The sequence below is a fragment of the Micromys minutus genome, assembly GCF_963924665.1.
Source record: "Micromys minutus genome assembly, chromosome: 6".
Taxonomy (NCBI): Eukaryota; Metazoa; Chordata; class Mammalia; order Rodentia; family Muridae; genus Micromys; species Micromys minutus.
The window spans coordinates 56,453,161-56,465,226 of record NC_137975.1 but is presented as its reverse complement, the minus strand read 5'-3'; the positions used below and the strand labels follow the sequence as shown (position 1 = coordinate 56,465,226).

At 36.0% G+C, this 12,066-nt stretch overlaps 1 protein-coding gene across 1 annotated transcript in view; it reads right to left on the bottom strand.

Moving 5' to 3' along the window:
* The window catches only part of SFMBT2 (Scm like with four mbt domains 2), a gene marked incomplete at both ends in the record, with an annotated part of 135,728 nt that overhangs the window by 59,891 nt on the left and 63,771 nt on the right, over positions 1–12,066 (bottom strand). The window lies entirely within an intron of this gene.

Below are 12,066 nucleotides of genomic sequence, written 5' to 3'. Positions count from 1 at the left end.
TTCCTTTGGGATTGTAAGGCTGGAATAGGACAACCTTGTGTACATCTCAGAGCACTTAGAACATGGACAACATTCTATACCATTTTACCCACACAAGTGATTGTGTGCAATGGTGTATGTGTGCATGTGTGTGTGTGTAGATATATATTCATATGCACACATACACAGACACTAATACACATATGCACATTTATAGGGGGCATCATATTAATCACATGCTGATCTCCCATGCAAATCTCAAGCTGCTAAAATCTCCTCAACCATTAGAAGGCCACCCAAACTGCCCTGAAAGATGAACTATGTAGAGATGCCATCTTAGGAACAGGAGCAAAATGTAGTTAGTAGATCTACTTGAAGTAACATTCCTTTGGGATTATAAGGCTGGAACAGGACAACCTCTCGGGATTTCAGAAATTATCAAAACAGCTGAGCTTGGGGTTCTAATGAATAAAAAGGGAGCATGGCTGAAATTACATAAAATAATATTTATGACCCTTTTATTTTAGAAAAGCTTCCACTTGAGTGCTATCATTGCTCACTGAGTAGAACCTGAACTGTAAACAAAATGGCAAACACATCCCCTGTGTACATCTCACAGTATTTAGAACATGCTCAACATTCTATACCATTTACCCGCCTAAGTGCTTCTGTGCACGTGTGTATATGTGCATGTGTGTGTGTGTGTAAATGTATAGTCATATGCACACATACACAAGCACTTATACACACATGCACATACATAGGGGCATCACATTAATCGCAGGCTGATCCCTAACACATCGTGGACTGAAGCATGAATTAGAACACCTGTTTCTCCTGAGTATATTTTTCAAGATTTTATATTTATATTGTATGATTCTCTGCCTGGCAGAATATCAATATATTATTTTATAAAATGCAACAAACAGTCATAAAACAAAATGTTTGAAATGAACTAAGGACAAATACAATGCAACTTTATGAAAAGATAATTAGAATGGGGATGTCCTGATACATCTGCAGAGTACTTACAGCAGGGTTACTATTCTATAAAGCTTTACCCCACTAAGTGCTTGTGTGCACATGTGTAAAAATGCATGTGAATGTGTGTAATATTTACATTCTACACACATAAACATGCATAATACACACATGCACATACATAGGGGTCATCACATTAATCACAGGCTGGTCCCTAACAGATCATGGAATTGAACATTAATTAGAATACCTGTTCCCCCTAGCTATGTTTCCCAGGCTTTAAGACAAATGTTGCATGTCCCCGTGCCTGGCAATATGTCAGCATATTAATCTCCATAAAACAAAAAATGGTGAGACAAAACTTTTGAAATGAACTAATTAAGGACAAATGCTCAGGGTCTTTATGGAAGGCGAAGTAGAATGGGGAGTCACTATGTTGTGGCTGCAGTAATAATATAAATTATAGGAATAATATAAATAATACTCTTCTTCGTAAATCCTATTAAAGAGTTTACATCTCAATTAGATGGTCGACCTAGACAAGCAAATGCCTCAAAAAACAGCTACTTCAGTACTGGTTCCTACCTTTAAAAGCAAAAATCCAATGTTTGCCACCAAAAATTCCATAAGTATAATAGTCTCCCTGTGTGAAATCTACTACTAATCCTTTGTAACACATGGCCTAAATGTGGTTAGCCTATGTATCCATCAGTTTTAGCTGACTTAAGTATTTCTTTAGGACTGTTGGTTGGGCCTATGTCCTTGACTGTCCATTATTAATTAAAATTGCACAATGAACTCCCATAAGCTCCATCATCTTTCTAACATCTAAACCCTAAAGCAGGGAGTCACAGGAAAGCTCCTGTCCTACCGAGCATGAAAGGCTGGTCTGTAGAGTCTGGTGCGAAAATATTTTACTGTCTCTTTTTAAACAGAGCAGAGTCAAAACAACATATTAAAATAATCTACATTCTGGGCCTGACCCTCTCCCATGTTGTTCTCTACCAAAAGACTGTCAGAAACAAGCAATGTAGAATTCCAAGGATTTCTATTTTTCACAAATATCTAAGCACACAGGAAACCTTTGAAATCTCTTAGGTTTATTAGAGTTTACACCTTCTAAGTATCACACCCAGTGCTCAATATTAACAGAGACAGAAAGAATCTTTCTCAAACAGTAATAATATGTAGAATGGTATGTGAAAAAGCGAGCAACAGGATTCCTGCGCTCAAAGGATGACAAGACATAAGAGGATAAACTGAATAAGAAACAAGGAATCAACAAATTACTAAAACAACCAGTATCAGCTCATCTAACTTTGAATTCCTTTTACTTACCAACATAAATATAATTTACTCTTGTGAGGTGTAATCAGAGTCCAAAAAACGAAGCCATAACAGTAGTAATAAAATTAATATTTGAAATGTTTACCTTCAAACTACTAATCACGAACTGCTCTCAAGCATATAGACCATTTATCCATGCAAAACTCATAACCTGATAACATCTCCTCACCCAACTAAAGCCACCGAAAGTGCCCTAAAAGATAAAGTATATATATATAGAGAGAGAGATGCGGCCTAGAAACAGGAGCAAAGGATAGTTAGTACCCCTACTCAGAGAAGCATCCCTGAGATTTTAAGGCTGGAAAAAGACAACGTCTCGAGATTTCAGAAATTATTAACACAACTGCCCTTGGAGTTCCAATGGGTAGGATGGGGGAAAGACTGAAATTATATGAAATATTATTTATGACACTATTTATATGAAAAAAGCTCCACTTGAGTGCTATCACTGCTCACTGAGTAGGACCTGAAATGTAAACATAATGGCTAACACATCGCCCTGTGCACATATCAGAGTACTGAGAACTTGACTTACATTCTATACCTTTTTAAACACCCAAGTGATTGTTTGCATGGGTGTATGTATGCATGTGTATGTGTGTAAATGTATATTTATATACACACATACACAAGCAGTAATACACACATGCACATACATAGGGGCATCATATTAATTGCAGGCTGATCCCTAACACATCATGGAGTTAAACGTTATTTAGAATACCTGTTTCTTCTGACTAGGAGTTTCAGGATTTGATATTAATATTGCATGATACCATGCATGGCAGAATATCAATATGTTTTTCTATATAAAGCAACATATGGGCAATAAAAAGTTTTCAAATGAACTAAGGACAAATGCTAAGGTTCTTTATGTAAAGAAAACTAGAATGATGAGTCACTATGTGTTCCACGGTAATAATATAAATACTTGTCTCCTTCATAAATCAAAATAAAGAGTTTTTATCTCAATTAGATGGTCCATCTAGACACAAGAAAATGCCTCAATAAAATTTCCTTCAAGGCTGGTTCCTACCTTTTACAACACAAATCCAATGTTTTCCACCAAAGCTCCCGAGTTTAACAGTCTCCCCATCTAAACTCTATTACTATTATTTCATAACATATTACGTAAATGTGGCTAGCCTATATATCCATCAGTTTTACCTAACTTATGTATTACTTTAGAACTGTTGGTAAGGCCTATAACTTTGACTGACCTTTATTATGTTAAAATGGCAGAATCAACTGTCTTAGGCTCTGTCCTCTTCTTAACATCAAAACCCTGAGACAGGGAGTCACTGAAAATTTCTTACCATTCCCACTTTAGAAGGCTAGTCTCTAAACTCTAAGGACAAAATATTTTCCAGTCTCTTTTAAAAGATAGCAGAGTCATTAAAAACATATTAAAGAGATCTACATTCTGGGCCTAAATCTCTATCCCATGTTGCCTTCTACAAAGGCTGTCGAATACAAGCAACTTAAAATTTCAAGTATTGGATTTTTCACAGATATCTAAGCACACAAGAAATCCTTTGAAATCTCTTAGGTGTATTATAGCTTACAATTACTAAGTATCAAACTCAATGTTCAATATTGAAAGACATGTAAAAAATTTTCTTTCAAATATTAATAATTTATAAAATGGTGTTTGAGAAAGCAAGCAACAGGGTTCCAGCTCTCAAGGAAAGGTAAAATTGGGATGATCAACTTCAACAGGAAACCATTAATCAACAAACTACTAAAACAAAGAGCATAAGCACATCTAAATTTGGATTTGTTTTAATTTCGAACAAAAATATCATCTACTCTTGTGAGTCGTAAAATGTGTTGAATGTACAAAGCTATGACTGTGGTACGAAGATCAACATTTCTAAATGTGCACCTTCAAACTGTTATTCACGAACTGCTCTCAAGCATATAGACCAATTACTCATGTAACACTCATGGCCTGCTAAGATCTCCTCAACCCAACTAAAGCTACCCAAACTGTGCTGAAAGATAAACTATGTAGAGATGCCTGTCTAGGAGAACAGGAGCTACACTTACTCAGAGTAGCATTCCTTTGAGATTGCAAGGCTGGAAATTAACAAACTCTCAAGATTTCAGAAATTATTATCACAATTGACCTTGGAGTTCCAATGGGTAGGATGGGGGAAGGACTGAAATTACATGAAATAATATTTATGAGCCTACTTATATGAGAAAAGCTTCCACTTGACTGCTATCATTGCTCACTGAGTAGGATCTGATATTTAAACATAATGGCTAACACAGTGCCCTGTGTACATCTGCAGAGTACTTAGATCATCATAAACATTCTATTACCCGCCCAAGTGATTGTGTGCATGGGTGTATGTGTGCGTGTGTGTGTGTGTAAATGTATATTCATATGCACACACACACAGGCACTAATACACATATGCACATATATAGTGGGCATCATGTTAATCACATGCTGATTTCCCATGCAAATCTCATTCCCTGCTAAGATCTCCTCAACCAAAGAAGGCCACCCAAACTGCCCTGAAAGATGAATTATGTAGAGATGCTGGCTTAGGAAGAGGAGCAAAAGTAGATAGTAGACCTACTAAGAGAATTCCTTTGGCATTGTAAGTCTGGAATAGAACAACCTCTTCAGATTTCAGAAATTATCAACATAACCTAGCTTACAGTTCCTATGGATAGGAAAAGAAAATGTCTGAAATTACACAAAATATTATTTATGACCCTATTTATATGAGAAAATCTTTCACTTAAGTACTATCATTACTCACTGAGTAGGACCTGAAATGGAAACATAATGATTAACACAGCACCCAGTGTACATCTCACAGTACTTAGAACATGTTCAAAATTCTATACCTTTGTACCCACCTAAGTGCTTCTGTGCACGTGTGTATATGTGCGTGCGTGCGTGTGCAAATGTATTTTAATATGCACACATACACAGGCACATATGCACACATGCACATACATAGGGGGTATCACATTAAGTGCAGTCTGTTCCCTAACACATCATGGAGTTGAGTAGTAAATAGAATAACTGTCTCTCCTGCATATGCTTTGCAAGTTTTTATATTAATATTGCATGATTCTATGCCTCGCAGAATATCAATGAGTTATTGCAAATAATGCGACAAACAGTTAATAAAACAAACTTTTGGTAATGAACTAAGGACAAATACTACAAAACATTAGGGAGAAATAATTGGAATAGGGACTCATTATATTGCCCCACAGTAATAATATTAATACTTTTATCTTTCTTAAGTCATAATAAGATGCTTGTATCTCTATTAGATGGTCAACATGGAGACAAGCAAGTGCTACAATAAACACTTTCCTTCAATACAAGTTCCTACATTTTACAGTACAATACAATTCTTTCTACTAAACATTTCGGCAGTTGAGAAGTCTCACTGTATTAATTAAACTGCTATTCTTTGGTATCAAGAGATATCAATGTGTCTAATCTATGTATCCACACAATTTATTTTTCTTATATATTTATATAGCACTGATGGTAAGACCTATAACCTTGACTGTCCTTTGCTAAGTTAAAATTGCACAATGAACTCCCATAAGCTCCATCATCTTTCTAACATCTAAACCCTAAAGCAGGGAGTCACAGGAAAGCTCCTGTCCTACCGAGCATGAAAGGCTGGTCTGTAGAGTCTGGTGCGAAAATATTTTACTGTCTCTTTTTAAACAGAGCAGAGTCAAAACAACATATTAAAATAATCTACATTCTGGGCCTGACCCTCTCCCATGTTGTTCTCTACCAAAAGACTGTCAGAAACAAGCAATGTAGAATTACAAGGATTTCTATTTTTCACAGATATCTAAGCACACAGGAAACCTTTGAAATCTCTTAGGTTTATTAGAGTTTACACCTTCTAAGTATCACACCCAGTGCTCAATATTAACAGAGAAAGAATCTTTCTCAAACAGTAATAATATGTAGAATGGTGTGTGAAAAAGCGAGCAACAGGATTCCTGCGCTCAAAGGATGACAAGACATAAGAGGATAAACTGAATAAGAAACAAGGAATCAACAAATTACTAAAACAACCAGTATCAGCTCATCTAACTTTGCATTAGTTTTAATTACCAACATAAATATAATCTGCTCTTGTAAGTTGTAATCAGAGTCCAATGAACAAAGCCATGACTGTGGTGATACAATTAATATTTGAAATGTGCACCTTCAAACTATTATTCACAAACTGCTCTCAAGCTTATAGACCAACTATCCATGCAAATCTCATGGCCTCTTAACATCCCCTCACCCTACTAAGGCAACCAAACTGACCTGAAAGATAAATTATATAGAGATGCGGCCTAGGAACATCAGCAGAGGGTAGTTAGTACCCCTACTCAGAGAAGCATTCCTTTGGGATTGTAAGGCTGGAATAGGACAACCTCTTGAGATTTCAGAAGTTATTAACACATCTGAGCTTGCAGCTCCATTGCATAGGATGTGGGAATGACTGAAATTACATGAAATAATATTTATGACCCTATTTATATGAGAAAAACTTATGCTTGAGTGCTATCACTGCTCACTGAGTAGGACCTGAAATGTAAACATAATGGCAAACACAGTACCCTGTGTACATCTGCAGAGTACTTAAATCATCATAAACATTTTATACCTTTTTACCTGCTCAAGTGTTTGTGTGCATGGGTGTATGTGTGCCTGTGTGTGTGTGTAAATGTATATTCATATGCACACATACACAGGCACTAATACACATATGCACATATATAGGGGCCATCAAATTAATCACATGCTGATTTCCAATGTAAATCTCATTCCCTGCTAAGAAAGATCTCCTCAACTAAAGAAGGCCACCCAAAGTGCCCTGAAAGATGAACAATGAAGAGATGGCGGTCTAGGAACAGGAGCAAAAAGTAGTTAGTAGACCTACTCGAAGTAACATTCCTTTGGGATTTTAAGGCTGGAATATGACAATCTCTCGAGATTTCAGAAATTATCAACACAGCTGAGCTTGGTGTTCCAATGTGTAGGAAGGGAGAATGACTAAAATTACATGAAATAATATTTATGACCCATTTATATGAAAAAATCTTTCACTTGGTTAGGACCTGAACTGTAAACAAAATGGCTAACACATCCCTCAGTTTACATCTCAGAGTACTTAGAACATGGTCAACATTCTATACCATTTACCCACCTAAGCGCTTCTGTACACGTGTGTATATGTGCGTGTGTGTGTGTGTAAATGTATAGCCATATGCACACATACACAAGCACTTATACACACATGCACATACATATCGGGCATCACATTAATTGCAGGCTGATCTTTAACACATCATGAAATAGAGCATTAATTAGAACACCTTTTTCTCCTGAGTATGTTTTTTAAGATTTTATATTTATATTGCATGATTCTATACCTGGCAGAAAATCAATATATTATTCTATATAAAGCAACAAATGTTCAAGGAAAAGAAATTTTGAAATGAACTAATTAAGGACAAATGCTAAGGGTCTTTATAGAAGGAGAAGTAGAATGGGGAGTCACTGTGTTGTGCTGCAGTAATAATATAAATTATAGGAATAATATAAATAATACTCTCCTTCGTAAATCCTATTAAAGAGTTTACATCTCAATTAGATGGTCGACCTAGACAAGCAAATGCCTCAAAAAACAGTTTCCTTCAATTCTGCTCTCAAGCTTATAGACCAATTATCCATTCAAATCTCATGACCTGCTAACATCTCATCACCCAACTAAGGCCACCGAAAGTGCCCTGAAAGATAAAGTATATAGAGATGCGGCCTAGAAACAGCCATAAAGAGTAGTTAGTACACCTACTCAGACAAGCATCCCTTTGGGATTGTAAAGGTGGAATAGGACAACCTCTCGAGATTTCACAAATTATTAACACAACTGAGCTTGTATTTCCAATGGGTAGGAAGAATAACTAAAATTACATGAAATAATATTTATGACCCTTTTATATAAAAAAAGCTCCACTTGAGTGCTATCATTGCTCACTGAGTAGGACCTGAAATGTAAACATAATGGCAAATACATCCCTCTGTGTACATCTCAGAGTACTTAGAACATGGTCAATATTCTATACCATTTACCCACCTAAGCGCTTCTGTACACGTGTGTATATGTGCGTGTGTGTGTGTGTAAATGTATATTCATATGCACACATACACAGGCACTTATACACACATGCACATACATAGGGGGCATTAGATTAATTGCAGTCTGATCCCTAACACATCATGGAGTTGAGTATTAAATAGAATACTTGTCTCTCCTGCATATGCTTTACAATATTTTATATTAATATTGTATTATTTTATGCCTAGCAGAATACCAATATATTATTCTATATAAAGTAACAAATAATCAATAAAACAAAATATTTGAAATGAACTAACTAAAAACAAATGCTGATGTTTTTATAAAAAGATAATTAGAATGGGGAGTCACTATATTGCGCATCAGTAATAACATAAATATTTATATCCTTTCTAAATCATATTAAATATTTTGTGTCTCAATTAGAGAGTCGACCTAGATACAAGCAAGTTCACAATAGTTTTTTTTCAATGCTGGTTCCTACATTTTGCAGCACAAATCCCAAGTTTTCTACCAAATGTTCCCTCAGTATAGCAGTCTCCCTGTGTTAAGTCCAAATATCTTCGGTAACACATGACCTCAATGTGACAAACCTATGTATCCATCCATTTATCTATTCATGCATTATTTAGTACTGTTAGAAGGGTCTATGGCTGGAGAGATGGTTCAGTGGTTAAGAGCACTGATTGCTCTTCCCAAGGCCCTAAGTTCAAATCCCAGCAACCACATGATGGCTTGCAAATTTGTAATGAGATCCAAAGCCCTCTTCTGGTATGTCTGAAGACAGCTGCAGTGTACTTACATATAATAAATAAATCTTAAAACAAAAATAAGGGTCTATAATACACACACACACACACACACACACACACACACACACACACACACAAACACACACACACACACAAACTGTGGTCTATAATTACCTGATAAAAAAGGGTAGTTACTATACCTACTCAGAGATGCATCCCTTTGGGATAGTAAGGCTGGGACAGGACAACCTCTCGAGATTTCAGATACTATTAACACAACTGCGCTTGGAGTTCTAATAGGTAGGATGGGGGAATAACGAAAATTACATAAATTGATATTTATGACCTATTTATATGAGAAAAGCTTCTGCTTGACTGCTATCATTGCTCACTGAGTAGGACCTGATATTTAAACATAATGGCTAACACATGACACTACATCTGCTAAGTACTTAGGACAAGGTCAATATTTTATACCTTTTTACCTGCTCCCGTGATTGTATGCACAGGTGTATGTGTGCGTGTGTGTGTGTGTAAATGTATATTCATATGCACACATACACAGGCACTTATACACACATGCACATGCATAGGGGGCTTCACATTAATTGCAGGCTGATCCCTAACACATCATAACTGGAGCATTAATTAGAACACCTGTTTCTCCTAACTTTGTTTCACAAGACTTGATATTAATATTGTATGACACCATGTCTGATAGAATATCAATATATTATTATCTATAAAGCAACAAAGTTCAATACAACAAAATAATTGAAATGAACTAAGGACAAATGCTAAGGATCTTTATGGAAAGATAATTAGAATAAGGAGTCATTGTATTGCCATACAGTAATAATACAAATACTTCTCTCCCTATTAAATCATATTAAGCAATTTGAATCTCAACTAGATGGTCGAACTAGAGACAAGCAAATGTTACAATGAAAAGTTTCCTTCAATAAAGGTTCCTACATTTTACAGCACCAAACCATTTAGTTCCACCAAACATTCCCTCACTTTAGAAGTCTCCCTGTATGTAGTCTACTAATAATCTTTGGTATCATGTGACCTCGATGTAGATAGCCTATGTATCCACCCAATTAAATTTTCTTATGTACTTCTATAGCACTTTTGTTAAGGCCTATAACTTTCACTGTCCTTTACTATGTTAAAATTGCAGGATCAACTCTCTTAGGCTCTGTGCTCTTTCTAACATGAAAACCCTGACACAGGGAGCCACTGGAAAACTCTTGACCTTCCCAGCTTAGAAGGCTTGACTTTAAAATCTAGGCTTTTAAAAGAAAGCAGAGTCAAGACAATATAAAAAGAGATGTGTATTCCTGACCTGACTCTCTCACATATTGGCTTCTACATTAACTCTGTCGAAATGCAGGCAACTTACAATTACATACATCATACTAATACAAGGACTCATCAACAATCTATACTGCTTTACCCCCCCCCGTAAGTGCTTGTGTGCCTGTGTGTATATATGTGTGTGTGTGTGTGTGTAAATGTATATTCATATAAACACATGCACAAAGATCAGATCATCACATTATATCAGGCTGATCTTTAAAGTTGAGCATTAATTAAAATACCTGGTCCTCCTGACTGTGTCTCAAAGATGTGAGCTTAAAATATTATGAAACCATGCCTGGCAGTATTTCAATATATTATTCTCCTTTCTAAATCACATTAAACAGTGTGTCCACATAGATACAAGGAAGTTCAAAATAAAGAGTTCCATCAATGCTGGTTCCTACATTTTACAGCACAAATCTGATGTTTTCTTCCAAATTCTCCCTCAGTATAGCAGTCTCCCTGTGTTAAGTCCAAATACTTATCTTAGGTAACACATGACCTCAATGTGATATACAAACCTATGTATCTATCCGTTTTATCTATTCATGCATTTATTTAAAACTTTGGTAAGGTCGATGACGTGTGTGTGTGTGTGTGTGTGTGTGTGTGCATGTGTGTGAGTGTGTGTGTGTGTGTGTGTGTGTGTGTGTGTGTGTGTGTGTGTGTAATGTGGTCTATAACTACCAAAAAAGGGTAGTTAATACACCTACTCAGAGAAGCATTTCTTTGGGATTGTGAGGCTGGAATAGGTCAACCTCTCAATATTTCAGAAATTATTAACACAATTGACCTTGGAGTTCCCTTGGGTAGGATGTGGGAATGACTGAAATTACATAAAATTATATTTATGACCCTATTTATATGAGAAGAGCTTCCACTTGAGTGCTATCATTGCTCTCTGAGTAGGACCTGAAATGTAAACATAATGGCTAACACAGTGCCCTGTGTACATCTGCAGAGTGCTGAGAACATGGTCAACATTCTATACCTAGTTACCCGCCCAAGTGGTTGTGTGCACGGGTGTATGTGTGCGTGTGTGTGTGTGTAAATGTATATTCATATGCACACATACACAGGCACTTATACACACATGCACATGCATAGGGGGCTTCACATTAATCGCAGGCTGATCCCTAACACATCATAACTGGAGCATTCATTAGAACACCTGTTTCTCCTAACTTTGTTTCACAAGACTTGATATTAATATTGTATGACACCATGCCTGATAGAATATCAATATACTATTATCTATAAAGCAACAAATTTCAACACAACAAAATATTTGAAATGAACTAAAAACAAATTCTTCTGATCTTTATGGAAAGATAATTAGAATGAGGAGTCACTATATTTCCCCACAGGAATAATATAAATAGTTCTCTCCTTATTAAGTCATATTAAGCAGTTTGAATCTCAACTAGATGACCCACCTAGAGACAATCAAATGTTACAATAAAAAGTTTCCTTCAATTAAAGGTCCTATATTTACAGCACCAAACCAT